General features: G+C 40.6%; 1 protein-coding gene across 1 annotated transcript in view; it reads right to left on the bottom strand.

Annotated features, from left to right (window-relative positions):
• Positions 1–26,214, bottom strand: part of lrfn1 (leucine rich repeat and fibronectin type III domain containing 1) — a 153,535-nt gene that overhangs the window by 50,446 nt on the left and 76,875 nt on the right. The window contains exon 2 of the mRNA XM_052106773.1: positions 2,501–2,588. The gene's annotated coding sequence lies outside the window, so the exon portion shown is untranslated. The remainder of the gene's footprint in view (positions 1–2,500; positions 2,589–26,214) is intronic.

Raw genomic sequence — 26,214 nt, 5'->3', positions numbered from 1 at the left:
TATTTTCTTTGGAATTTTTTTTAAAAGCTTTTTGATGAAAACATCCAAAATTATGTCAAAATAATTTTGGATATTTTGGACATAATTTTGGACATTTTGGACATAATTTTGGATATTTTCTACAAAAATTGTTTATTTTCTTTGGATTTTTTTAAAAATGCTTTTTGAATAAAATATCAAAAATTATGTCAAAATTATTTTGATATTTTGGACATAATTTTAGATATTTTATTCAAAAAGTGTTTATTTTCTTTGGATTTTTTTTAAACGCTTTTTGAATAAAATATCCCAAATTATTTTGGATATTTTTGACATAATTTTGGATATTTTCTACAAAAAGTGTTTATTTTCTTTCTGTTTGTTGAGTTATTTTGGAAAGAGTTTCTTGAGGAAAGTTCATAATAATAATAATATTAGTCAACATCATATCAGACTCAAATTGGGCATAATGTGAAATTTGGCATTATCCTCGTGCAACAGTATGTGTGGATGTTGTATTTTGGCTTAGTTATACGCGAATGCATAATTTAAATGATTAAAAAAACAAACAAAACAAAACAATGACTGAATACAGTTCACAAGAATCTAGACTGTCATTTAAGGGTTAAACTTCTGCCACACAAAGTCACGTGACACAACAGCGTGCCAGCGCCAACAAAAGTGCCTCTGGTAAGAAATCTCTTGAAGTTTTTAGGTGTTATTAGGTGTTGCTAGTTCAATTTATTTACATTTTAGATATATATATATATATATAAAAAAAAATCATTGCCAATGAGAGCTATTTACAACTTTTAAAAAGTTAATTTGGGACCCCAGGTACCAGTAAACTCGACAAGGTCCAGCACACACACAAATCCCAGAATCCCATTCAATGATGCACAAAGCCTCTATCAACATTTCTTTTTCATTCACGAGGCGTGCACCTCTTCCCTCTATTAATAAAGCTCATTATAAATGTGCATATATGATCATTTCCATCACCTTGATGAGGAAGTTGGCAGTGATATTCTACTGAATAAACCCGTGAGCTTTAGTGATGAATTATACAATAAGAAGTTATGCCTTGAAGCACGTAATGAATACTTCATGATTGCTGCAGGAAGCTACAAACGTCTGCCTGCTTAACGTAGATGAGGTAGATGTACTTTATAGTGCTTCTACTTTGAAGGCATTAGCCGTGATCGCTCATATCACAGGATAAGGACGCTCTGCCCATCTATAAACCTGCTAATGCCAAAGTAAAAGTAACTCTCGATATTTTATACATGAAGACTTCCTATTGAAGTTTTATATCTGTTACATTAACGTCTTTAAACTGGTTTTGGTAGAGACACAAGAGTACCAAAATGTCTTAAATGTCTTTAAAATCAAACACTGAAATGTATATATGTTACCATGAACCTCAAAGAACATTGCACAATTATATGGTTAGTTGTGCTTTATGTAGGACGGGACTTTTGGATATGCATCAGAATTAAGTGGGTGTTTTATACCAGAATGAAGTGCGAGCTCAATTGCGAAGGACTACTCCCCTCTTAAAACACCGCCGGCACACTTTTGAGGAGGCGTTTTGAACAGGACGTGGAGGCTGAAGGTCAACTTCACCCATGTGTATCCCACTGCTAACACTTCTTCTTAAAATCGAGCATTTCATTTGTTATTATTGTCATAACCTGTATTACATTAGTGTTAACTGGCATTCGATTACTGCATTAACTATTGGCCGGAATCTAGAAAGGCTTCTGGCCCTCACGAATGTCCAGTAACCAGTTACACCCTGTAGTTTATATTTACTACCGATTTAAAGCCACCAGAAAGCAGACTGTGTGGTTGAGCGATTAGTCCTGCCGTTAAAGCCGTGTAATGCATTAGAGATGATGAGGGAGGTCAAATATGATGTCATAGCTCTCAAGCTGTAGAGTCTGACTCAATGTCTCTCCGAAACAGACCACACAAACCACATGTCAGACTTACAGGAAAACATCAGAACATCATTGAACTGCTGGAATGTCATTAGAGTGTATGAGCTAATGGCTTTCGTACATGCTCTTCGGTTCCTAAAGGGATTCTGTCACTACGTTTACTCACGCTCATGTTATTCGAAAATGTATGATATTTTTGTTTTGCAAAATATACAAGCTGCTTTTTCATGCAACAGAAGTTTCAAAAATGACAAAAAATCACCATAATGGCTTGCACACTACATATTATAAAGTCTTCATGACATGCGGCGTGAAGATGCGTCAAACCACATTTGATGTCATTGACGCCAGATGCAACTGGTTTTCAAGTTTTCCGTAACCATCAAAGTATTGTACAGCTTCAGAGAATCTTGTGGGGCTTTTTTGTCATTTTTGGAACTCCATTATTTCCCAGAATTCCACTGGCAGGTTGTTTTTGTTTACTGGTTTAAAAAAACCACAAAAAGCAGAGAGAGAGAGAGAGAGAGAGAGAGAGAGAGAGAGAGATGAGATGTGGTGGGGATGACTGACAATCTCACCAGATATGAAGTTTGTTCCTGTGTCAGTCATCTCAGAAGGGCATCTCCTGTCTAATCAAGGACTTCTGGGTAACTGGAGCAATGCCACCTGTAGCCATGACAACACAGAGAGAGAGAGAGATACAGTTTATGCCTTTTTGGGGGGCCCACAAGAGTTTCAAGGCCTATAGCGTATAACAAAGGGAAAGAGGAGAAAATCATTTGTTTGTTGTGTTTAAATGCACGTAGCAGAAAAATCTAAAATTAGATCTCTTTTATTTCTCACTTTATAAATGAGCTTTTAGCTGAAGTCTCCTGCTTCTCAGATGTTTCTCAAATAATCTCAAATTGGTCTCTTCTAGAGTTTCAGAAGAGATCTCAACAATGTCTCAAACTGTGCTCAGATATGAGTTTCAAGATAACAAAGTCTGCGATCAAAAGTCAGAGTTCTCAATATAAACTCAAATCATTCTAATCAAATAGATAAATAGAGACGAGACAATAAGAAAGGATGAGACAAGATGAAAAGTGAGAAGTGACAAGAAGAATAAAGTTGAGACGAGAGGGGAAGAGACAAGAAGAGAAGAGATGAAAAAAGTAGTGTTGAGACGAGAAGAGAAAAAAATGAAAAAAGTTAACATGAGAAGAGACAAGCTGAGACAACACAAAAAGAGACAAGAAGAGAGATGAGATAAGAAGAGACAAGATGAAAAGTGAGAAGTGACAAGAAGAATAAAGTTGAGACGAGAGGGGAAGAGACAAGAAGAGAAGAGATGAAAAAAGTAGTGTTGAGACGAGAAGAGAAAAAAATGAAAAAAGTTAACATGAGAAGAGACAAGCTGAGACAACACAAAAAGAGACAAGAAGAGAGATGAGATAAGAAGAGACAAGATGAAAGGAGATGAGAAGAAAAGAAGAGAGTTGAGATGAGAAGAGAAGAGAGAAAAGACGAGACAATAAGAGACAAGACAAGACAAGATGAAAAGAGATGAGAAGAAAAGAAAACAGTTGAGACGAGAGGGGGAGAGACAAGATGAGAAGAGAAGCAAAGAGACAAGACGAAAAGAGACAAGAGAAGAGACGAGACAATAAGAGACAAGACAAGACGAGAAGAGATAAGAGAAGAGACGAGACAATAAGAGACAAGACAAGACGAGAAGAGACAAGAGAAGAGACGAGACAATAAGAGACAAGACGAGAAGAGATGATAAGAGACAAGATGAGAAGGGACAAGGAAGAGACAAGACAATAAGAGACAAGACGAGAAGAGACAATAAGAGACAAGACAAGACAAGATGAAAAGAGATGAGAAGAAAAGAAAACAGTTGAGACGAGAGGGGGAGAGACAAGATGAGAAGAGAAGCAAAGAGACAAGACGAAAAGAGACAAGAGAAGAGACGAGACAATAAGAGACAAGACAAGGCGAGAAGAGATAAGAGAAGAGACGAGACAATAAGAGACAAGACAAGATGAGAAGAGACAAGAGAAGAGACGAGACAATAAGAGACAAGACGATAAGAGACAAGATGAGAAGGGACAAGGAAGAGACAAGACAATAAGTGACAAGACGAGAAGAGACGATAAGAGACAAGATGAGAAGGGACAAGGAAGAGACAAGACAATAAGAGACAAGACGAGAAGAGACAATAAGAGACAAGACAAGAAGAGACAAGGAAGAGACGAGACAATAAGAGACAAGACAAGATGAGAAGAGACAAGAGAAGAGACGAGACTATAAGAGACAAGATGAGAAGAGACAAGAGAAGAGCTGAGACAATAAGAGACAAGACAAGATGAGAAGAGACAAGGAAGAGATGAGACAATAAGAGACAAGATGAGAAGAGACAAGAGAAGAGCTGAGACAATAAGAGACAAGACAAGACGAGAAGAGACAAGAGAAGAGACGAGACAATAAGAGACAAGACGAGAAGAGACCATAAGAGACAAGATGAGAAGGGACAAGGAAGAGACAAGACAATAAGAGACAAGACGAGAAGAGACGATAAGAGACAAGATGAGAAGGGACAAGGAAGAGACAAGACAATAAGAGACAAGACGAGAAGAGACAATAAGAGACAAGACAAGAAGAGACAAGGAAGAGACGAGACAATAAGAGACAAGACAAGATGAGAAGAGACAAGAGAAGAGACGAGACTATAAGAGACAAGATGAGAAGAGACAAGAGAAGAGCTGAGACAATAAGAGACAAGACAAGATGAAAAGAGACAAGGAAGAGATGAGACAATAAGAGACAAGATGAGAAGAGACAAGAGAAGAGCTGAGACAATAAGAGACAAGACAAGACGAGAAGAGACAAGAGCTGAGACAATAATAGACAAGACAAGATGAGAAGAGACAAGAGAAGAGACAAGACAATAAGAGACAAGATGAGAAGAGACAATAAGAGACAAGGAAGAGACGAGACAATAAGAGACAAGATGAGAAGAGACAAGAGAAGAGCTGAGACAATAATAGACAAGACAAGACGAGAAGTGACAAGAGAAGAGACGAGACAATAAGAGACAATACGAGAAGAGACAAGGAAGAGACGAGACGAGAAGAGACAAGACAAGAGGAGAAGAGACAAGAGAAATGATGATACAATAAGAGACAAGACAAGACAAGAAGATACAATAAGAGACAAGATGAGAAGAGACAAGGAAGAGACGAGACAATAAGAGACAAGACAAGAGGAGAAGAGACAAGAGAAATGATGAGACAATAAGAGACAAGACAAGAGAAGAGACAAGAGAAATTATGAGACAATAAGAGACAAGACAACACAAGAAGAGACAATAAGAGACAAGACAAGAAGAGACAATAAGAGACAAGACGAGAAGAGACAAGGAAGAGACGAGACAATAAGAGACAAGACAAGAGGAGAAGAGACAAGAGAAATGATGAGACAATAAGAGACAAGACAAGAGAAGAGACAAGAGAAATTATGAGACAATAAGAGACAAGACAACACAAGAAGAGACAATAAGAGACAAGACAAGAAGAGACAATAAGAGACAAGACGAGAAGAGACAAGGAAGAGACGAGACAATAAGAGACAAGACGAGAAGAGACAAGAGAAGAGATGAGATGAGACAATAAGAGACAAGATGAGAAGAGAAGTGTAGCACATGGTGGAATATGCAGTCAGGTCAGATTATAGAACAGTCAGACAGTCGTGATATGGCATCAATAACTGCATTAGGTGCATCTGCGAACATTCATCATTATGAAGAGTGTTTATATAACAACCAAAATAACGCCAAATGCAATAACTCTGTAGCTGTAGAGGGCAAATACCCATCTCAACCCATCTCTATTCATATTTCATCAGTGCAATGCAGCACAGCACACAACAAAGGGGAATATCATGAAAAATTAACAACATTATGACAATGAGTTTGGCTTGTGTTTGATAACACATTTTCCATGGATTATTATTAGTGGTGTTTGCTAAGGCTAGCTTCACTCTTATTAAGGCTCATAGTTAGAGATTTGAACAAACTCCTAACACTGATCCTTTCAGTGTGATTGGACTTACAGTTTTCACCTGGCAGACCATAAAACAGGTGAAAACATCCCACAGATACACATTGAAGGAGGGAACCGAGCCATGTCTATAAAGCACATAGAGGACAGATATGACGGGTGATTTGCTATGAGAGCCAAGCCGATGTGTGACAAAATTTCTCACAATTTAAATGCAACATGATTGAAAAGCTTCAAGGTCGTTCATGACATTCGCTCTCTCTGCATTGCTCAGGTTTTACAGATTAATGCTCTTTTACAAAACCTAGTGAGCTGCCTACCTAGACAGAATTGAATGCATCATAGATAATTTTTACATGGCTCATAGCGGAATTGGAGTTGCTGCCTATGTAGAGCATTTCAAATCAGCTATTTGCAAGGTTACATTTCCGATCGAAGGTAGCTGTCTATATAGACGGAGATACAAAGTTGCCCTCTCACATGATGTTTTGCAATGACCACGTCATACAGTATGTTGAGAGCAACCATTAATTCAGCCAACGCAAAATGCACAATTGTGGTTTCTCTAAAGTGATATGTTTAGTGTGCTCACCACTGACTCTGAGTGTGTCAGAATCACTCCTCCTTTTCCTCTATAACAGACCCCTGCTGAAGAATGAGTATGCGTGGAGAAAGAATGTGGTAATTTTATTCAATACAAACTGAGAGCTGAATATTTCTTTTGAAGGCGAGAAATCTCCTGGCCTGTTTTGAGAGTAAAATGGCAGAAATCTGAGCAAATCAGCATGTGGTCGGGCAACACTTCTGCTGAAAAAAATAAATAAATAGCCTAAACCAGTTGAGACCGGCAAACTACTTTAAGCTACAGGATCATGCCATCAAACTGAAATCTAAAATCAGCAGCCTTTAAATGTGGTTGCCTTTTAATATATTAATCAAACAGCAGTAATTATGTTTGAGGCTATTTTATGGAGCTGGTCATGTGATATATGTTTGCAGGAAAAGCTAATCTTTGCATTGCACAATGATCCGTTAATGCTTAATGTATGTTAAATAGCAAAAAAGAAGCTCATCGCATCCCCAACTCTAAATAATCTCTAAAATCTCCACTGAAGATATGGAGTTAGATATTATAGAGCTGTGTAAATAATTTCATATTATTATAGCATGGTAGCAAACTTTAATTTTGTGGCAACACTTCTTAAGCAAATGTCAAGACTGCATCAAATGAACCCAAAAGTAGACAGTGGCAAGTCCAATCCTTTATTAAAGAAAACTGAAAAAAAGGTGCCAAAAATGGAAAATAATGGTCAAAAAATGTAACCTAAAATGACCCAGAATACAGCACGATAAAGTAAAATAATCTACCCATAAGGGGCAAAAGGGAAACCAGAAAGAAATAACAAAAAACAAGGTGCAAGGTCTGACAGTTCCGAAGCAAGAGCAGGGTCCAGCAGGTCAGAATACTCCAGAGCATGGGGAAGGAACCCAAGGGGAGGTAGCTTTGGAGCAGGGACAAGGTCAGGTGGCTCTGAAACGGGAGCAGGTTCATGTGGCTCTGGAGTGGGAAGAGGGGTGGGCGGGTCCAAGGCGGGCATGAGGCCAGGTTGCACTGCAATGTTAAGACGGTCAGATGGCGGCTCCAGAGTGGGGATGAGGTCAGGTAACCCTTGAGATGGAAGAGGGTGGGGTGGCAGGGGTGAGGTAAGGCAGCATCGGAGCAAAAGGTGGGTCAGGTGGGTCAAGAGGAAAGATAAGGTCAGACAACTCTAGGACCAGGGCAGGTAACCAAGAAAGCAGTGGACCATGTGACCACTGGAGAATTGCCGTTGGTAGGGCAAACAGGGGAACGAGGCCTGGCAGGTCAGAAAAGGTGACTAGATGGTGGGACACAGGATTGACCAACAGGGGAACAGGACTTCGGTGGCAGCACCTGGGGAATGGACTGGCACAGTGGCTCCTAGGAAGGGACTAGCTCGGTGGCAGCCGACGGGTAATGCACTGGCTTGGCGGCTGCTGGTGAACGGGCAAGAATTAGAGGAAACGGTGCTGCAGAGGTACAAGTGTGCCTCCGGGGGAGCTGCAAGGGACACTTGCCCCTCTAGTGGAACTGTAGCAAGAGGTCAAGTGCCTCCAGGGGCACTGCCTCAGCGAGGGCTGATGGGCGCCTCCAAGGGGGATGCAGCTACGAGGGTGGACACCTCCGGGGGGGCTGCAGTGGCAAGGGACGGCACAGGCACCTCTATGGGAGCTGCAGCAGACTCAGCTGAGGTGTGTTGTCTCCTCGTCCTCCTCTTTCCTCCAAATGGGCAGCTCACCAAAGCAGGCCTCTCAGGGGTAGGGCGACAGGGCTGGGCATTGACTGGGGGCAGACAGGCACCGGAGACTGGGTTCATCAGAGATGGGGTCACATTACGATTGTAAAAACTCCATCTTTTTAAGCTGAGATGATCAACCCCCAGTAAATCCAGGATTTCAGATCTCCCAATCAAAGGGCTCACCCAATCCAACAAGAAAAATACGTATAAGGCCGGTCTCACCAAAATCGAACCCCCGAACTGCATCAAGAAATGCATGAAAGGGGTGGTGGCCCTGGTGGCAATTACACAGACATCTGGCCAGGGTATGTTCTGGGAGACCGGCTCCAGCCAGATGGGAGCGGTGTTAAGGAACAGCCCCATAAAGGCGATTTGATATGATAAGAAACAATAACGGGATTGTTCAAAAGAAGGTCGCAATTCATCTGAAAATCTACTTTTTGCCCAGTCCTACCTAGTAAATGTGAATGTATCTGCAAGTTATGAACCATGTAGACAGTGTCAAGGAGAAAGAGGTCAAACCAGGACAAGTCACTTTTTATCTACTAATGCTATTGCCTCAGATGATCAAAGTCTGCTCTCTCTATCCTCTCCTGGCCTGTTTATGTCTCCTTTCTCCTCAAATCCTTCACATACTCTCTTATCCCCCTCACATAATGATGGCCAAACCACCCCTTGTGTTTGCAGTGTAAAAATAACCCCAGAGCTGCACTTTACAGTTGGGATGCTTCAAAACCTTCTCTTGCTGGATTAGAGCAAGTATCCCTGTGATTTGGACAATAAAAATGGAAACATGACCTTCAATACTAAGCAATTTTGGGCTAGTCTGGCATTGGCAGATACACTACAAGTTAAGCACAATCCAATGACTTAGACAACAGCAAATATATGATTTTAGGACAGTCAAGTCAAATGTCCACATTTTGACCACCAGGGTCCCAAAGCAAAGGATTTCAGAATGGGTTCAAAGAGTAGTATGCAACATTGTTGTCACGTGACATTTTTATGTTACATGTTTGGTGGTGGTGTAGTGGTCTAAAGCACATAACTGGTAATCAGAAGGTTGCTGGTTCCATCCCCACAGCCACCACCATTGTGTCCTTGAGTAAGGCACTTAACTCCAGGTTGCTCCGGGGGGATTGTCCCTGTAATAAGGGCACTTTATGTGGCTTTGGATAAAAGCGTCTGCCAAATGCATAAAAAAATTTAATAAAAAAATATAAATAGTTGGTCAATCTTAAACTGAAATGTGCATTGTAGTGTGTACTGTGAGTATCATTGCTTTCTACTGACAGGGCCACTGATGGAATTAGTTCTCATCTGCTTCACCTCACAGACACTGAAGTGAATCAATACCTGAAGGACCAGAAGCGTGTATTACTTACCAGCTGGATTATTCTGCAAGAGAGAAATAAAGCGAGAGAGAGAGAGATCTTTTGAGATCTTAAAAAAATGAATTCAATATTGACTCTGTTTGTTTTCTTAAAGCTGTAGTGTGTATTTTCAATGTTAAGGTATGTTCTTGTATCCCAGCCAACCATTTACATCAGGGGTCGGCAACCTATGGCACGTGGAGGGGTAATCACTGGCACGGCAGAGATGAAATTCCACACCTGCCAGGCGCGGAGCCAGGAGTTTTTCAAAGGGGTGGCCAGGCAGGGGCAAGCGATCCTTCTGTGGTGGCACAGAAATGTTTGGGCAGCATTTATATATCATCGGACTCTGGGAGAAGGGTTGGGGGTACAATGACACCCGGGACAGAGAGGTTTGGGGACCTTGGTGTGCACACATTTAGTTTGTATATTTGTACAGAGATGATTTACCTCTAAAGAAAAAAATTGTGTCAAAAAATGACCAAAGAAATGACTAAAACAGCCATTGTGAGTGGGGGTGGCCAGGCTTCGGTCCATGGTGGCACCCTATTGGCCACCCCGCTCGCAATGGCTGTTGCCAGGCTTCGGTCCATGGTGGCACCCCTGGCCACCCCCAATCTCCGCCACTGACACCTGCATTCCAATCTACATCTTGATGTAATCATTCCTCATGATCACACAAAATGTTTTCATGAGCTGAATGGGAGACTAAAGATTAAGTTAAAATGTGATGACACTGCATTATACCCAACAGACTCATGTAGCGCATGCCAGCCATTCGCATTTTTGCACCCTAGAAGGGCACATCGGGAAGGGGACGTCACTCGAAGAGTCGTTACAAACAAAAGTTAGAAAGTTTATTTATTCACAAATAGATTTTTGTGATGGCTACAATGAAATAGTTTCTCTAGAGAGCCCACGTCAAGAGCTTTGTCCTTTGTAGTGAGTAAGACACAGGGGCGATCACTTTCGATTTGAATTCGCCCATATTTTTAGCTATTGACTAGGATGGCACTCCAAGTCAAAAAGGTTGCCGACCCCTGATTTACATGAACATATTTAAGACCCTATGAGGTTAAATCCAATATATATGAGACTCTCAATGTGGCTCCCCCCGAAAAATTTTCAAATTGACCCATTTTCAATGTACAGAAAATTTGATCAAAATCGAATGTTTTTCTTGTTTCAAAGGGGGCGTGGCCCAAAAACTGAGATCCCCTTGCATATAATGAAACAAGGGGTGATTTACGGTGAGCTATCTCTGTTTTTTTACATGTAGTTTTGCTTCAAATCATAAAACGAAATTGTGATTTTAACCACTTTTAAACAAAAGATGGATTACTCAGCATCTATTAACCAATGGCATTTCATATTTTGGCTTTAATCATAATTTCCATTTATCTTTCTTCAGAAAAAGTATTAACAACATCAAAAGTTTCAGCCAGGAAATTTTATGTAATTTGTTTGATTTAACAAACTTTGTGGCTCTTTTCTATTTCAGCACGTCCTGTTCCTGTCCTTGTGCACAAAGTGAGGTTTATAAAGCATTGATTTACTGAGACTGGTGTGGAATAACTTGGCTGGTCAGCACAAAGCCCAGATCTGAACCCAACTGAACAACCTCATTGTAATGAAACCATTTGCAGCTGGTGGATCCCAGCTCGCCCGCTCGCAGAACATAACACGTGATGGCACGTGCACATTTGCCATAATTCACTGAGTTGCACTTTACACAGAAACACTCCATCCACAGATGACGGCTCATTAGTGCTCACACACGTCCAACGCCAGCGTCTGCCATTACGAAGTGTAGAAGGCTTTTTGTTCTTTTCCTGTCTGAATTTTTCCCTCATTGTCAAACACAAAGCCGTATCAGTCAGGGTTTTAATATTCATGGACGTTCACTGTGACTGACCCATTTAAATGCTTTATTTTGCAGGGAACAGACTGATCGTGTTTAACATTAATGCCAATAATGTGTCGCTGATCTACCCGAGTGTCGTTCATATGAATGAATATGACCCAGACAATTTGTGTAGTCACATCTACGGCAGAATGTCATAAAATATCTTAAAGTACTCTCACTATTCCAGTGTTGGGGAGTAAATAATGAAAACATAATTTTTTCAGTAGTTTGACAGTAAGCTCAGCTATTTTCGAAACAATATTTTCCAAAACACTACTTTTGTCACGTATCAAACACACTCACCTGAACATTCAATTAAAGGGGTCATGTCATGAGTAATCAAATTGTCCTTGATATTTTGGCATATAATAAAAACTCAAATCCCCAAGCTGCAAATATGCCGTGTTCTCTACTTCGGCAACTTCCCTACGTCATTTGGGGGCACATTAATTCATGTCCGCCTCTACAGCGAAAAACATCAATGCCTCCATTACATCGTCGCACCCTTGGCCCCGCCCACTTGCGCTCAGTTCGCACTCAGACAGGAAGAGAGCAGGACAAACAGGCCTAGTGTGGCCTAACTATTACTGAACACCAAAGGGGACACATCTGGACTATTTGGAATTATTTTTGTAATTAACATGCACTAGACGGTCATCTTTGACCACTGTCATGTATCTGCCACTGCTTTTAACAGACACAGTGACAAGTTACAACTCTGAAAATGAGAAGCCATTCGGTTTCATTCAGCTGCTGCCTATTGTTGTTTTTGATCATCATGTATGCGTTCTTTCACTCATCTGCACTATTTATAATTGTTTGTGTGGGTGAACATGCACTAGATGGACGTCTTTGACCATCTTGATGCATTTCCGGCGATGTGCATTTCACTGCAGGATGATACTGGAAACTGGATGTGTGTGCGTCCAGTTAACACCATGCTTTGGGAGTAATTAAGCATGGACCCGATTGCAAAACCGTAAGTAAACAGTTCCATTCATCCATCCATCTTCAACCACTTATCCGAAGTCGGGTCGCGGGGGCAGCAGCTCCAGCAGGGGGCCCCAAACGTCCCTATCCCGAGCCACATTAACCAGCTCTGACTGGGGGACCCTGAGGCGTTCCCAGGCCAGTATGGAGATGTAATCTCTCCATCTAATCCTGGGTCTTCCCCGAGGCCTCCTCCCAGCTGGACGTGCCTGAAACACCTCCCTAGGGAGGCACCCAGGGGGCATCCTTACCAGATGCCCAAACCACCTCAACTGACTCCTTTCGACGCAAAGGAGCAGCGGCTCTACTCCGAGCTCCTCACGGATGACTGAGCTCCTCACCCTATCTCTAAGGGAGAAGCCCGCCACCCTTCTGAGGAAGCCCATTTCGGCCGCTTGTACTCGCGACCTAGTTCTTTCGGTCATGACCCAGCCTTCATGACCATAGATGAGGGTAGGAACGAAAATTGACTGGTAGATCAAGAGCTGCCCCGATTCTCTGGCCAACCTCCCGCTCCATTTTCCCCACACTCGTGAACAAAACCCTGAGGTACTTCAACTCATTCACTTGGGGCACTCCTTTCCTACCCGGAGTACTGCACCGGGTGCATCGACGCGAACTTTCTAAACAGTTTATTTGGGTTTTTGGCAGTAGTAACGCCAGCATATGCCACACAAAATTGAATGGGACATTAATTTACTTCCATGGCATTCAGCGACATTGATTATTATGGGTTCTATTTCTTTTGACGTGACTAAAGCAAACCGAGCATTTCAGACAGAGGCCCAGAGACAGGGTGGAAAATTATCATATATTACTAAATTATGACTATAATTATAAAAACTTTATGAGTAGACCTCAGCGAAGATAATAAAACTATATAAAATAAATTGCATTTCATGACCACTTTAATTGAAACAGTTCATGTACAGTAAATTAACATATTTAGCCGGTTTTATCAGGTGGTTCACAAAAATGTATCAGTTCACATAAATGATTCATTGATTCACTTGAGCCCCCGTGCCACCTTAAAAGGACTCTGCCTTTTTTTTTTATCCAAATATTTAGTTAATTGCAGTTAAACGTCAGTATAACATTTCAGAGCTCATAAATACAAGGTCTACCTGAATCTACCAGCCTGAATGTGGGTGATTATTTGGTGTGACCTGTTTTTAACCAGTCTCCTCCCTCTCTGCGGTTCTCTGCAGTGGTGTGTTTTACAGTCCTGCGACACGTCAACACAGAGCTGCATGACTGTATAAATGCAATGTAAAGCTTAACGTGTGTGTGACATCATTTTACTGTTTGGCTGCAGCTAAATTATTTTATAAAATCTTCCTCGCATCCAGATAGTTCTTGGACGGATGTCAGTTTTAAAAAGATCCTGTTTTGAAAGATAAATTCAGCTAAACTCAAGAAGACACAATATTCATGTAAAGAACATTTTCTGCTGTGGATTTATGCTTCACGTATGCTTAATTCCTCAAAAATGCTTTTGTAATTTCCTTCAGATTAAGTGTGTAATCTCTCCACAGGATTATCAAATGTTCTTCAAAACGCTCAATGCTAGCTGAAATCATATGACGCCTTAACCGCTCTGTGTGTGTGTGTGTGTTTGGTTTTAATAACTCGTATGGCAAATCTCAAACCTTTAAACTTAATCTTAACCTTGAACTAATGTAGTTTAATGCTGTTAAAACCATATCTGCCTTCACAGGCCTCTCTCACACACACTCACACACACACACACACACACGCACACACGCACACACATGCACACACAAACATACAGACACTCATACACATACACTTACACACACACACACACAAACAAACATGCACACACAAACATACAGACACTCATACACATACACACACGCACACACATGCACACACACAAACACACACTCACACACACAAACACACACGCACATGCACACACAAACATACAGACACTCATACACATTCCCACAAACGCACACACACACACGCACACTCACACACACAAACATACAGACACACATACACATACACACAAAACACACACAGACAAACAAAAACAAATACACACACACACATGCACACACACACAAATACACACAAACACACACGCACATGCACACACACACACACACACACACAAACATACAGACACTCATACACATACACACACACACACACACACACACACACACACACACACACAATGCACACAGACACACAAACATACAGACACTCATACACATTCACACAAACACACACACACACACACACACACACACAAAACACACACAGACAAACAAAAACAAACACACACACACACACAAACTCACACACACACTCACGCACACACATACACACACACAAACACACACTCACACACACAAACAAACACACACGCACATGCACACACACACACACATACTCACACACACAAACATACAAACACACGTACACATACACACAAAACACACACAGACAAACAAAAACAAACACACACACACACACACACGCACACACACACACACACAAACTCACACTCACACACACACACACACACACACACACACTTAGCATTATAGAAATTGTGCATAATTGTTCAGGTACGACAAGTCTAAATATTATTATTTAGGCTTATTAATATATTTTCAATTCAGATGCAAATTACCATGCAGACATCATTCTGATCCCTGACCAAGATGGACCAATTACAATTGTTTGAAAGAATGTAAACATTGAGTATTCAATATGTGTCGGATCAAATGTAAAAGTTGAAGCTTTGGTCATTGAAAAACCCATATAGATCAATCACAACTCCAAATAAAGTCCAGTCTTCCTGGATAAGAATCTTTAAAAACACATTTTCTAGATATTGCGGGGCAGATTTCCATTTGTATGTCACTTACCAATTTGTTGGTGAATTTGTGGCAATAGTCGATTATCTTTCAAATGAGTCCACACACAAGATAATCAGATGTATAGATCATTAGATAATCCACATGAAGCACAATGTTACATATGACCACCAGGAGATGGCGCCAAATACATGAAACAGACTCAATGATGACTCAAATGACACAGAATGAAACTCAGAGATTGAGAGAGAGAAGAAAGCAGAGAGAGGAGAGAGAGAGAGACGGGCTCGCCGGCCCCGGACATGCTGTCGACTGGTCCTCAGCTGCTCCTCCGTCCCCTGGTGGACGTCAGAGAGTCCTCCATTCCCTGGCAGATAGCAACGGTTCCTCCACTTCCTAGTGGATGGCAGGTGTTCCTCAAACTCCTGGCGGATGGCAGCGACTCCTCCATCCCCTGACGGACGGCAATGGCTCCTCTTTCTCCTGACGGACAGCAGCGGTTCCTCCGCTTCCCGGCGAGGACTCCACGACAGCGCATCCTTCCTCCTTCCGGGGTTTCGGCACCAGTGTAACAATTTCAGGATGGCAAAAGAGGAATCTGGGACCGCCTTAACAACACGTAGACGTAGCTGTCTCCTCCCCTTAAACACTCCCACTGCCACTCACTGGAACGAGAGACTGGTGTGGCACACATATGGAACTCATTCACCACTTATCTTCCCAGCCTCGTTCTGCCCAGATGCCACGCGGCCCCGCCCTGCTCGCCACACAGAGACCCAGCAGAAGCCTCAGTTGTAAATTGCAACGCCGACCCAACCATTAATGTCTGAATGTTCCGACTACTGATGTGCAAAACTACATATCGTCAGAATTGACTAGTCGTTGGGTTGCCTGAATGATTAGTTGACAAATTGGTCTTAAGAAAGTAATTAAGCTGGCTTAATTAATAAGAGCGTTCACATATGATGCATTCTTGCATTGAAAAACAGCTGGACGGTGCGCAACAGAATGGAACAGTCTACAGAGCTCGCTTTCATGAAGCGTCGCTTTAAAGGGGATGAATTTAAAGATGCAACTTTACAAAAGTTATTTTAATGTGCAATCTGTCTAACTGCTAAAGCACAACATACTAATGAAAGTATCACCACTAAAAAAGTAGAAGATTAATACAAATATTAGTGAGATAAAAATACTTCCACTATGAAGATTGTCTCCCAGCTGATTTACTCTCTCTCTCTGTCATCATTATTCTCTGTATGATCTGCACACAATCTGCTGAACACACTATATGTTAAGCAGCAGGAGCCTCATTCACATCTGCATTATATATTTATTCTTCATTTATCTATCTTTTATCTCTTCTATTCTTTTCTGTGCCTGTACCGCCGGGGATTCTCTGGACCCACAGCAACACATCGCATTAATATCTGGAAAGAGTGAAGATAACCTTGAAAACAAAAACAAGTAAAAAGTTAAAACTTTCATTATTTAAATGGGACACATGTTGAAAAATAGTCCACAAACAAACCGCTGTTCAGATATCATCATGATTATGACATCATGAGCATCATAAGACTGAGGTAATGCTCATTGGTTCACTCTTTAACCTTAAATATGGTTGTCTCTGCTCTGGAGTTTCAAACTAAATTGAAAGATTTGGGGGTGATATTTGATGCACATTTAACATTTGATCCTCATCAAGAGAAATACTGTTAAAACATAATTCTTCCAACTCAGAAACATTGCAAGACTGCGCCCCACGTTATCTTTATCGGTGGCTGACAAACTGATCAATACGTTAGCATTTTCTCATATTGTATATTGAGGTGCTTTATGTAACCGGTCCTGATCACCCCGCTCCGAACGGGACTCGAATCAGCGTCTCCGACGTGGGAGGTGGGTGCTCTAACAAGGAGGCTAAAGGCTACAGCCTCTAGCGTCAGTCGCTAGTGCACCTTTTGAGGTCAGGAGAGTGAGGTTTACACACTGCACAGCTATATACCAGCTGGCTCCCATTACACTCACCCCCCTAAACCTCACTCCCATCCGGGTCACGGCACCATTGTAACTGGTCCTACTTGCACCGCTCCGAATGGGACTCGAACTGACGTCTCCGGCGTGGGAGGCAGGTGCTCTAACAAGACAGCCGCGCCTCTCCGGGCGGATTGGAGGCAGACCTCCAGCCCCTGGCAGACGGAATGCCCCGCCACGTTCTTGGGGAACAGAAGGGGTCTCCCCCGCCCCTGGCAGCGGTTCTCCCACTCCAGGCGGTCGGCAGCGAGCCCCTCCCCGCTCGCCGTCGGCGGTCTCAGACCCCGCCGCGTTTCAGCGGCTGGTAGGTGACTCCTCCACCCCTGTCAGCGGCCCTGACCACTCCAGGTGGTCGGTTAGGAGCCCCTTCTCCCCTCGCGGTCTCCTTCCAAGCGGCCGGGCTCCTCATCCCCCGGCAGATGGCCGCGGCTGCTCCGTTGGGGTGGACGGTAGTGGCGAGAACTCTACTACGGCGCATCCCTCCTCCTTCCCGGGTTTCGGCACCAGTGTAAAGCAGTCAATGGAAAGGAGGAGGCGAGAACCGGCTTTTCAATATAAATACTAGTTTAATTTCAAACTCAAACAAAAGACAAACACACATGACGGACATGTCCATAAACTATCTCTCTCTCGTCGCACCACCATCTGTCATCAGCCTTTATCCCTTTCGGAGGCTTAATTAGCCTGATAAGGGACTGGGTGTGTATGATCACAACCCGGCCCTGTCCTCCGCCCTGCCACAAACACATTAAAAAAGCATGGTCTTGCTTTGGTTTATATTTCAGCATTATATATAATGTCCTTGTGGGACATAGCCATTCTCTTCTTTTGCTCCAAAACTGTGGAACTCTCTTCCCTCTTAGGTTAGTCCTGCTGAATCTTTTGGTATTTTTAAATCTTCTCTTAAAACTCACTTTTTTAGGGTTACATTTCTGTGATAATTATGTGATTATTATCTCTTGTAAAGTGCTTTGAGATGCAACTTTTAAAGGCGCTATAGAAAATAAAGTTTTATTGTAAGTATTATTATCAACCATGAGCTCATTAACATATGACTGCCCACATTTACATATTCAACACCTGTTCAGTATTCATCAACATGACCCGCCCTGATTGATATTCAGATCATAGCCAATCAAAAACAGGTAATTTACATACGAATTACTCTTAAAGATACAGTAGATAAAACAGCCTGTGAAATTCAGAAGTTCATAGAGAAGGTAGAAAATGGTCTTGAAATAATAAATAATGACTATTCTTGCTACAAATCTAACCTTATAAATGTACTTTGTGGAATAAAAAAAATATTTAGTGTAGAATATGGCCTCCAAAATTCTTCCGTGATCATTATAACAATCCTCCTTCATATCAAACCACCAATTTGTCTGAAATGTTCACATAAAAACAACGTTAACAGATAAAATCTGTAATCTCTGTCTGGATAGTGTGAGAGAGATTGAGTCTCCAGTGTACAGTGTTTAATAGCATCCTCAGTAAATATGGTTTTCAGATTTTCTCAGTCTGGTCTCATTGCGTTGTTTGTTTTCTCTACTCATCTTCTTTAAGATCCTCTGGCTTCAGACTCTCCATGTCCAAACAGTGTTTGTACTAGAGTAATTTCTTTCTCGGTCTCGTATGATTCAACGTTCCCATTACTGAGAGAGTTATATCACGGCAAAACCAGCGCTCAAAAACAGCTCAAAGATCTGACTCATGTAAAGTAAGCAATATATTCATTATTTGAAATTAGTTTTAAAGGTAAAGTATGTCATCTGCACCACTAGAAACACTTAACAGCATTGCAAAAAAAGAAAGACTGTCCTTGACATATTTAACCACAAAGCTATAGATACATTATAGCAAAGCAAGAGATTACATTATAGTTTACATAAAGAAATGGAACACTACATTTAGGATTATTATTAGGGGCAAGCCCCGAAGAGGCGAAGTCCCCTATTGTTTTCGTTAGTGTTCCTATTATTCTTCTGGCCGCCCATAGAACCGCTTGAGGAAAAGTTATGAAATTTGGCACACAGATAGAGGACAGTCAGATGTGTTACCTCCGCAAATTTGGCATCTCTACCTCAAACCCTCTAGCGCCACCAACTGCCCAAATTTGCACTCGCGTTTACCGTGAGTCATAGAAACAAACCGGTCCTACTCGCCCCCGCTCCGATCGGGACTTGAACCGGCATCTCCGGCGTTGGAGGCGGGTGCTCTAACAAGGAGGCTAAAGGCTACAGCCCCTAACGTCTGTCGCTAGTGCACCTCTTGAGGTCAGGAGAGTGAGGTTTATACACACTGCACAGCTATCTACCAGCTGGCTCCCGTTACACTCACCCTCCTAAACCTTACTCCCATCCGGGTCACGGCACCATTGTAACTGGTCCTACTCGCCACCGCTCCGAACGGGACTCGAACCGGCATCTCCGGCGTGGGAGGCGGGTGCGCTAACAAGGAGGCTAAAGGCTACAGCACCTAGCGTCTGTTGCTAATGCACCGTTACACTCACCCCCCTAAACCTCACTCCCATCCGGGTCACGGCACCATTGTAACCGGTCCTACTCGCCCCTGCTCCGAACGGGACTCGAACCGGCATCTCCGGCGTGGGAGGTGGGTGCGCTAACAAGGAGGCTAAAGGCTACAGCCCCTAGCATCAGCCGGCTCCCATTACACAAGCTTATACATTTTTTAAGCTACTGAGTTGAAAAGGTAGTAATAACAGAAAAGACCCAAATAATCTGATTATACTTCTAGGAAAAGAAAACATCCCATATTAAAGTTGGAGATACAATTACATCCTGTACGCCTACCTGCAATCATAGCACATATACACTCTCACAGGATCAATGGGACTTTGTCATCCTGTCTTATTAATACCTCCCCTCAGCTTTTCAGATTCATGTGGCAAACAGACTAACGCTGAAGTGTTCGAGGGCTGCTGTCCTCTCAGCCAGAAATATGGCCTCTTAAAGCAGGTACTGTGGGAATTCCTCCAGGGACACTTTAACATCTGTACCCGCACCATGCAGCACCAGGGGACAGATCTATTATGCATCACAGATGAGGCAGAGAGGAGAATGTCGCCTCCAGAAACCCAAAGCGCATCTTGTGATGAAATGTTAAAGAAGAGCTCTTTTAAATATTCACTTTGTCCCTCTTCGAAACACAGTGTTGGATGCAGGAAACAATTGTTTTCTCCATATCAGAGGGGAGAAAAACATACCAAACAGAGACGGGAACACTGGCCGAGAGATGGAGAGCTATGATACACCTCTGAAGGCGTTGTGAGATATTCTACATCCAGTTGAGGCTAAATATAGTAACAACCGCATAAATGTCATGTGATCTGGGCACTGGACAGGCCAGGTACATGTTTACCATGTAAAAAGCTTATTTTGTCCTTAGCATCAAGTCCGGACGAATGCATGTACATGCTTACAGACAAACATATTAAAAACTTTCAAACACAGAACAGCATTAGAGCCCAACAAACTGGTTCTGGAATACATTTTCTCCATAGGCGAACTGATTTATAACGATAACTTATAAACGTTTATAGGCAGACCTACTGTTAGCTCTGAGGTTGTTAATCGATGGTATATGCCTCTGCTGAAGCCATCGGTCCACATTATTTAAACTCTGGTGCAGAACTACATTACACATGATCCCGTGGGGGGTGGTGGGAATCAACCAATCAGAGAATTGTGGCCGACAAAGAAAGAGCTCTGAATATAATATGTCAACCATACCACAAACACCCACAATAATGCGTTATGGAAGTGACAATTGTGACGTATGTTACATATGACCACCAGGAGATGGCGCCAAATACATGACACAGACTCAATGATGACTCAAATGACACAGAGTGAAACTCAGAGAGAGAGAGAAAAGAAAGCGGAGAGAGAGAGAGACGGGCTCGCCGGCCCCGGACATGCTGTCGACTGGTCCTCAGCTGCTCCTCCGTCCCCTGGTGGATGGCAGAGAGTCCTCCATTCAACGCTTTATATCAAATCATAAAAATGAGAGAATCATACATCCACTGCTCATACTTTATAATTCTGATAGATCACTGACTATTGCTTCGATCTGTGATGTACTTCAGGCTTTCTGCCTCTATAGCCAACATTTGCTATTCAAATTGTAATGTGATAAACATCTAATATAGCTGTGCTGCTCAGCGTGCGCCGTACAGACGCTAGAGGGTGCCGCTTGCTCGCGCAGTTCTGACTGAAGCAGTCAATGCAGACTATTTAAAAGCCGTTTGAAGTTTAGTAATTGTGCAAGGCCTTATATCAATTTGTTTCTCATTTCTATTCTATTATTATTCTAGGATTGTGCATTTCAATTCACAGTTTGCACAAAGTGTGTGGTCTCCCCAAAAATCGTGTCCATTTTTGTTAAGTCTGTAACGCATGTTATTATGTTCTGGTGTCCGGTTACAAAGTAATTAGTTACTGTAATCGAATTACTTTTTTTTTCTCCCCAATTTGAAACACCCAATTCCCAATGCACTGTAAGTCTTTGTGGTGGCGTATTGACTCGCCTCAATCTCAGTTGCTTCGGCGTCTGAGACCTTCAATCCGCGCATCTTATCACGTGGCTTGTTGAGCGTGTTACCACGGAGACGTAGCGCGTGTGGAGGCTTCACGCTATTCTCAGCGTCATCCACGCACAACTCACCACACGCCCCACCGAGAGCGAGAACCACATTATAGTGACCACGAGGCGGTTACCCCATGTGACTCTACTCTCCCTAGCAACCGGGCCAATTTGGTTGCTAAGGAGACCTGGCTGGAGTCACTCAGCACCTGGGACTCAAACTCGTGACTCCATATAAATGTGATAACATGCCAGAACACATTAAAACCTTTTAATACAAATCTGCCTTTATAAAAACAGCTGATTCTCGCCTAAATGCATGCCAAAGGTTTGATCATGTTCACTTGTTTTCAAACTACCATTTGGAGCACACTTATCTTAATCTTACACACTACATTATATAGTATGGATAGTATATGAATAAGGCTTCAAAAACAAAACTCTCAATGTCATATTTACATCCTGTAATAATAGTCCTTATTTTACTCTCTAGTTCCATCCGTCAGGTTGTTTTTTAGCATCACAGACTCGTGCAGGATATGGCGAGGATGAAAGCAAAGACTGTAAACATTAGCTCGTCTCTCTCTCTCTTTCTCTCTCCAGTGCATCCGCGGCCATTTTGAGATTGTCAGTTTGCAGTAAAATGAAAACAGGACATATTCAGCGGCCGAGACGACAGAGGAAAAGGCCTTGAATAGTTTAAAACTCTTTTCTCTCAAATGCCTGCTTCATTTCACCACCAGAGAGAGAGAGAGAGAGAGAGAGAGAGAGAGAGAGAGAGACAGAGAGAGAGAGAGAGCAGAGAGAGAGAGAGAGAGAGAGAGAGAGAGAGAGAGAGAGAGAGAGAGAGAGAGGGGGGGATTTTTGTCCCGTAAGCTCATTTTTGTGTTTATATCATTCATATTTCTGACAGCAGGTGTGAAGACAATCATACACGGTAATAGACTCCACACAACATTCACACTCACAAAAGACATAAAGCCAGTTCTCTGTGTTTTATGATAGGTTAGAGAATAAACAAAGATCCAGTGAAGTAAACAGAGGCGAGTTTTCTACACGCTCAGCATTTCTCTCAGTGCACCTGCGAAGGGTTAATTCATCTATAAGGAAATGTGCTCATGCACTGAACAGGGAGTATTTTATGGATTTAGGCTGGTGGCCCAAATATCATTCGTTTGAACCCTATAAGAGTTGATCTTGAGAAAGGCACCAAACAAAAGGTTGATAGAAAAGTTCAAGCAACATTTCAACCAAAATAATAAACTCATTTTCTCCCATAATTCCAAACTCGCTTGATTTTCTTTCTTCTATGGAGCACAAAAGAAGATGTTTTAGTCTGAATGTCAGATGGTGACGCTGACATTCTCAACAAGAAGAAAGTACGTAAGAGAGGTTTGGAACAACATGACTGTTAGTAAAAGATGACAGAACTTTCCTTTTTGGGTAGATTAACCCTCTAAAGTCAACATGAAATCAGAATGGACTAAACTGGCAAAATTACTTTCTTATAACATGTTTATGGTTTTATGATGTGATTAATCAGGGCATTATTATTATTCCAAAGATTTTACATATTTTAGCATTTATAATGTTTCAAAATATAATAATTTGCTTAGAAAAATAGTTATTTATTATTTATTTTCTTAAATTATGCTAATAGTTGGAAGGGGGTATGAACATCACATTAAAACTGAATTGGATATTTTTTAACAGGCCTTTAATCACTTTAAAATGAACTATAAATATAATTATTATAGAATGAACAGTTTTAGGTCACACTATCAATATTAAACTATGAAAATACATGATAAAAATACAAATAATTACATGTTCACTGTAAATACGAATAGTTATCTCAAATTGTAACTAAATGAATAAATAAATAGTTCAAGCTTTATTTCTTTTTTTTACTATTCTTACTAGTTTTAATTAAGTTACCTTTCCTCTCTTAACTAAATTACATGTATACAGAATAAATGTTCTTTAATCTTTGGCTTCGAGTACTTCTAGCTCAACATTACCAAATCATGGCTGTGAGGAATACCCATAAGCCCTTGCACTTGAATAGATGATGTGTGTTCAGTCAAAACAAGGGAACTTATGTAGAAAACAATAATTGTTATTTAAAAATGTATATAGTTTATTAAAAAAAGCAACTAGCAACAAATCTAGCGACTTTTTGGACAAAAAAGTAGAAGAAAGTCGCCAATACTTTGCTTTCCTACCCAGTCTGGGATGCACACCTCTATCTGCGTCTGCTCTGTTCGGTGAGACTGACAGAGAGACAGGTGAGAAGGCCAAGGACCAATCACGAATCTGTATTGTTTGCTCCCCTTTAGTTTTACATTTAAAGAGTTGAATTTGACCGTTTATTTTTTATTCTTTTCATGCACTTAATCACATGACAAAACTTTTTTGTAAATATGCATATAGTTATTTTGTAAATATGCATATAGTTAATATAAACATATGCATATAGTTATTTTGTAAATATGCATATAGTTAATATAAACATATGCATATAGTTATTTTGTAAATATGCACATAGTTATTTTGTAAATATGCATATAGTTATTTTGTACATATGCATATAGTTATTTTGTACATATGCATATAGTTATTTTGTACATATGCATATAGTTAATATAAAATATGCATATACGTTATTTTGTAAATATGCACATGGTTATTTTGTAAATATGCATAGTTATTTTGTAAATATGCACATAGTTATTTTGTAAATATGCATATAGTTATTTTGTAAATATGCATATAGTTATTTTGTACATATGCATATAGTTAATATAAAATATGCATATAGTTATTTTGTAAATATGCACATGGTTATTTTGTAAATATGCATATAGTTATTTTGTAAATATGCATATAGTTAATATAAAATATGCATATAGTTATTTTGTAAATATGCATATAGTTATTTTGTAAATATGCATAGTTATTTTGTAAATATGCACATAGTTATTTTGTAAATATGCATATAGTTATTTTGTACATATGCATATAGTTAATATAAAATATGCATATAGTTATTTTGTAAATATGCATATAGTTATTTTGTAAATATGCATATAGTTATTTTGTAAATATGCATATAGTTATTTTGTAAATATGCATATAGTTATTTTGTAAATATGCATATAGTTATTTTGTACATATGCATATAGTTAATATAAAATATGCATATAGTTATTTTGTAAATATGCATATAGTTATTTTGTAAATATGCACATAGTTATTTTGTAAATATGCATATAGTTATTTTGTACATATGCATATAGTTAATATAAAAATATGCATATAGTTATTTTGTAAATATGCACGTAGTTATTTTGTAAATATGCATTAAGTTATTTTGTAAATATGCACATAGTTATTTTGTAAATATGCATAAAGTTATTTTGTAAATATGCACATAGTTTTTTTTTTGTAAATATGCATATAGTTTTTTTTTTGTAAATATGCACATAGGTTTTTTGCAAACATGCACATAGAGTTTTGTAAATATGCATGTATAATTTTTTTTGTAAATATGCACATTGTGGTTTGTTGTGGCTGAATGCTGTGTGAGAGAAAAGATAAGAAAGTTACCGTCGCTTCTAACTTTCTCACTGAGTGATTGATAGATAAAGGGTATTACAGTATGTACGGTAAGCACAGAGAAGCAAACACATGTAAAGGACGGACACTATGCAAAATGCAAATGAGACGCTGTATCGTCGCGAATATGTTAATTAGTGTGTGACGTCATCTAGCGACATTTAGCGACTTTGAGCAGGCTTTAGCTACTTTCCATTGAAACTAGTTGGCAGCAATGCGTCCAGCTCTTTTGGCTCCAAAATGGATCTGAAAAATCTGTTTTGTATTTTTACAAGTCTGTGATTGGTGTTAAAACAATTGTAATATAAATGATTAGGGTGCACAGTTGGCATATGCTGGTGTAGGTGCTCCTGTGATGCATCTACACACACTGTTTCTTAGAACTTTATTCACGAGTGGAACATTCAGACAATTATTACAACAATAAAACTATTGTCAACGCAATGGTCAACATGTATTGAACATAGAAGCTTTAATTGCACATCTGAATGTAGCACTGATGCAATGTGACTGTAAGCATGTTTTGCCTCCGAGAGCCTGAACAGAATATGCT

Source organism: Xyrauchen texanus, chromosome 36 (genome assembly GCF_025860055.1).
Source record: "Xyrauchen texanus isolate HMW12.3.18 chromosome 36, RBS_HiC_50CHRs, whole genome shotgun sequence".
In the NCBI taxonomy this organism is placed as follows: Eukaryota; Metazoa; Chordata; class Actinopteri; order Cypriniformes; family Catostomidae; genus Xyrauchen; species Xyrauchen texanus.
The sequence above is the reverse complement of the archived record's forward strand: the minus strand, read 5'-3'. Positions and strand labels throughout refer to the sequence as shown.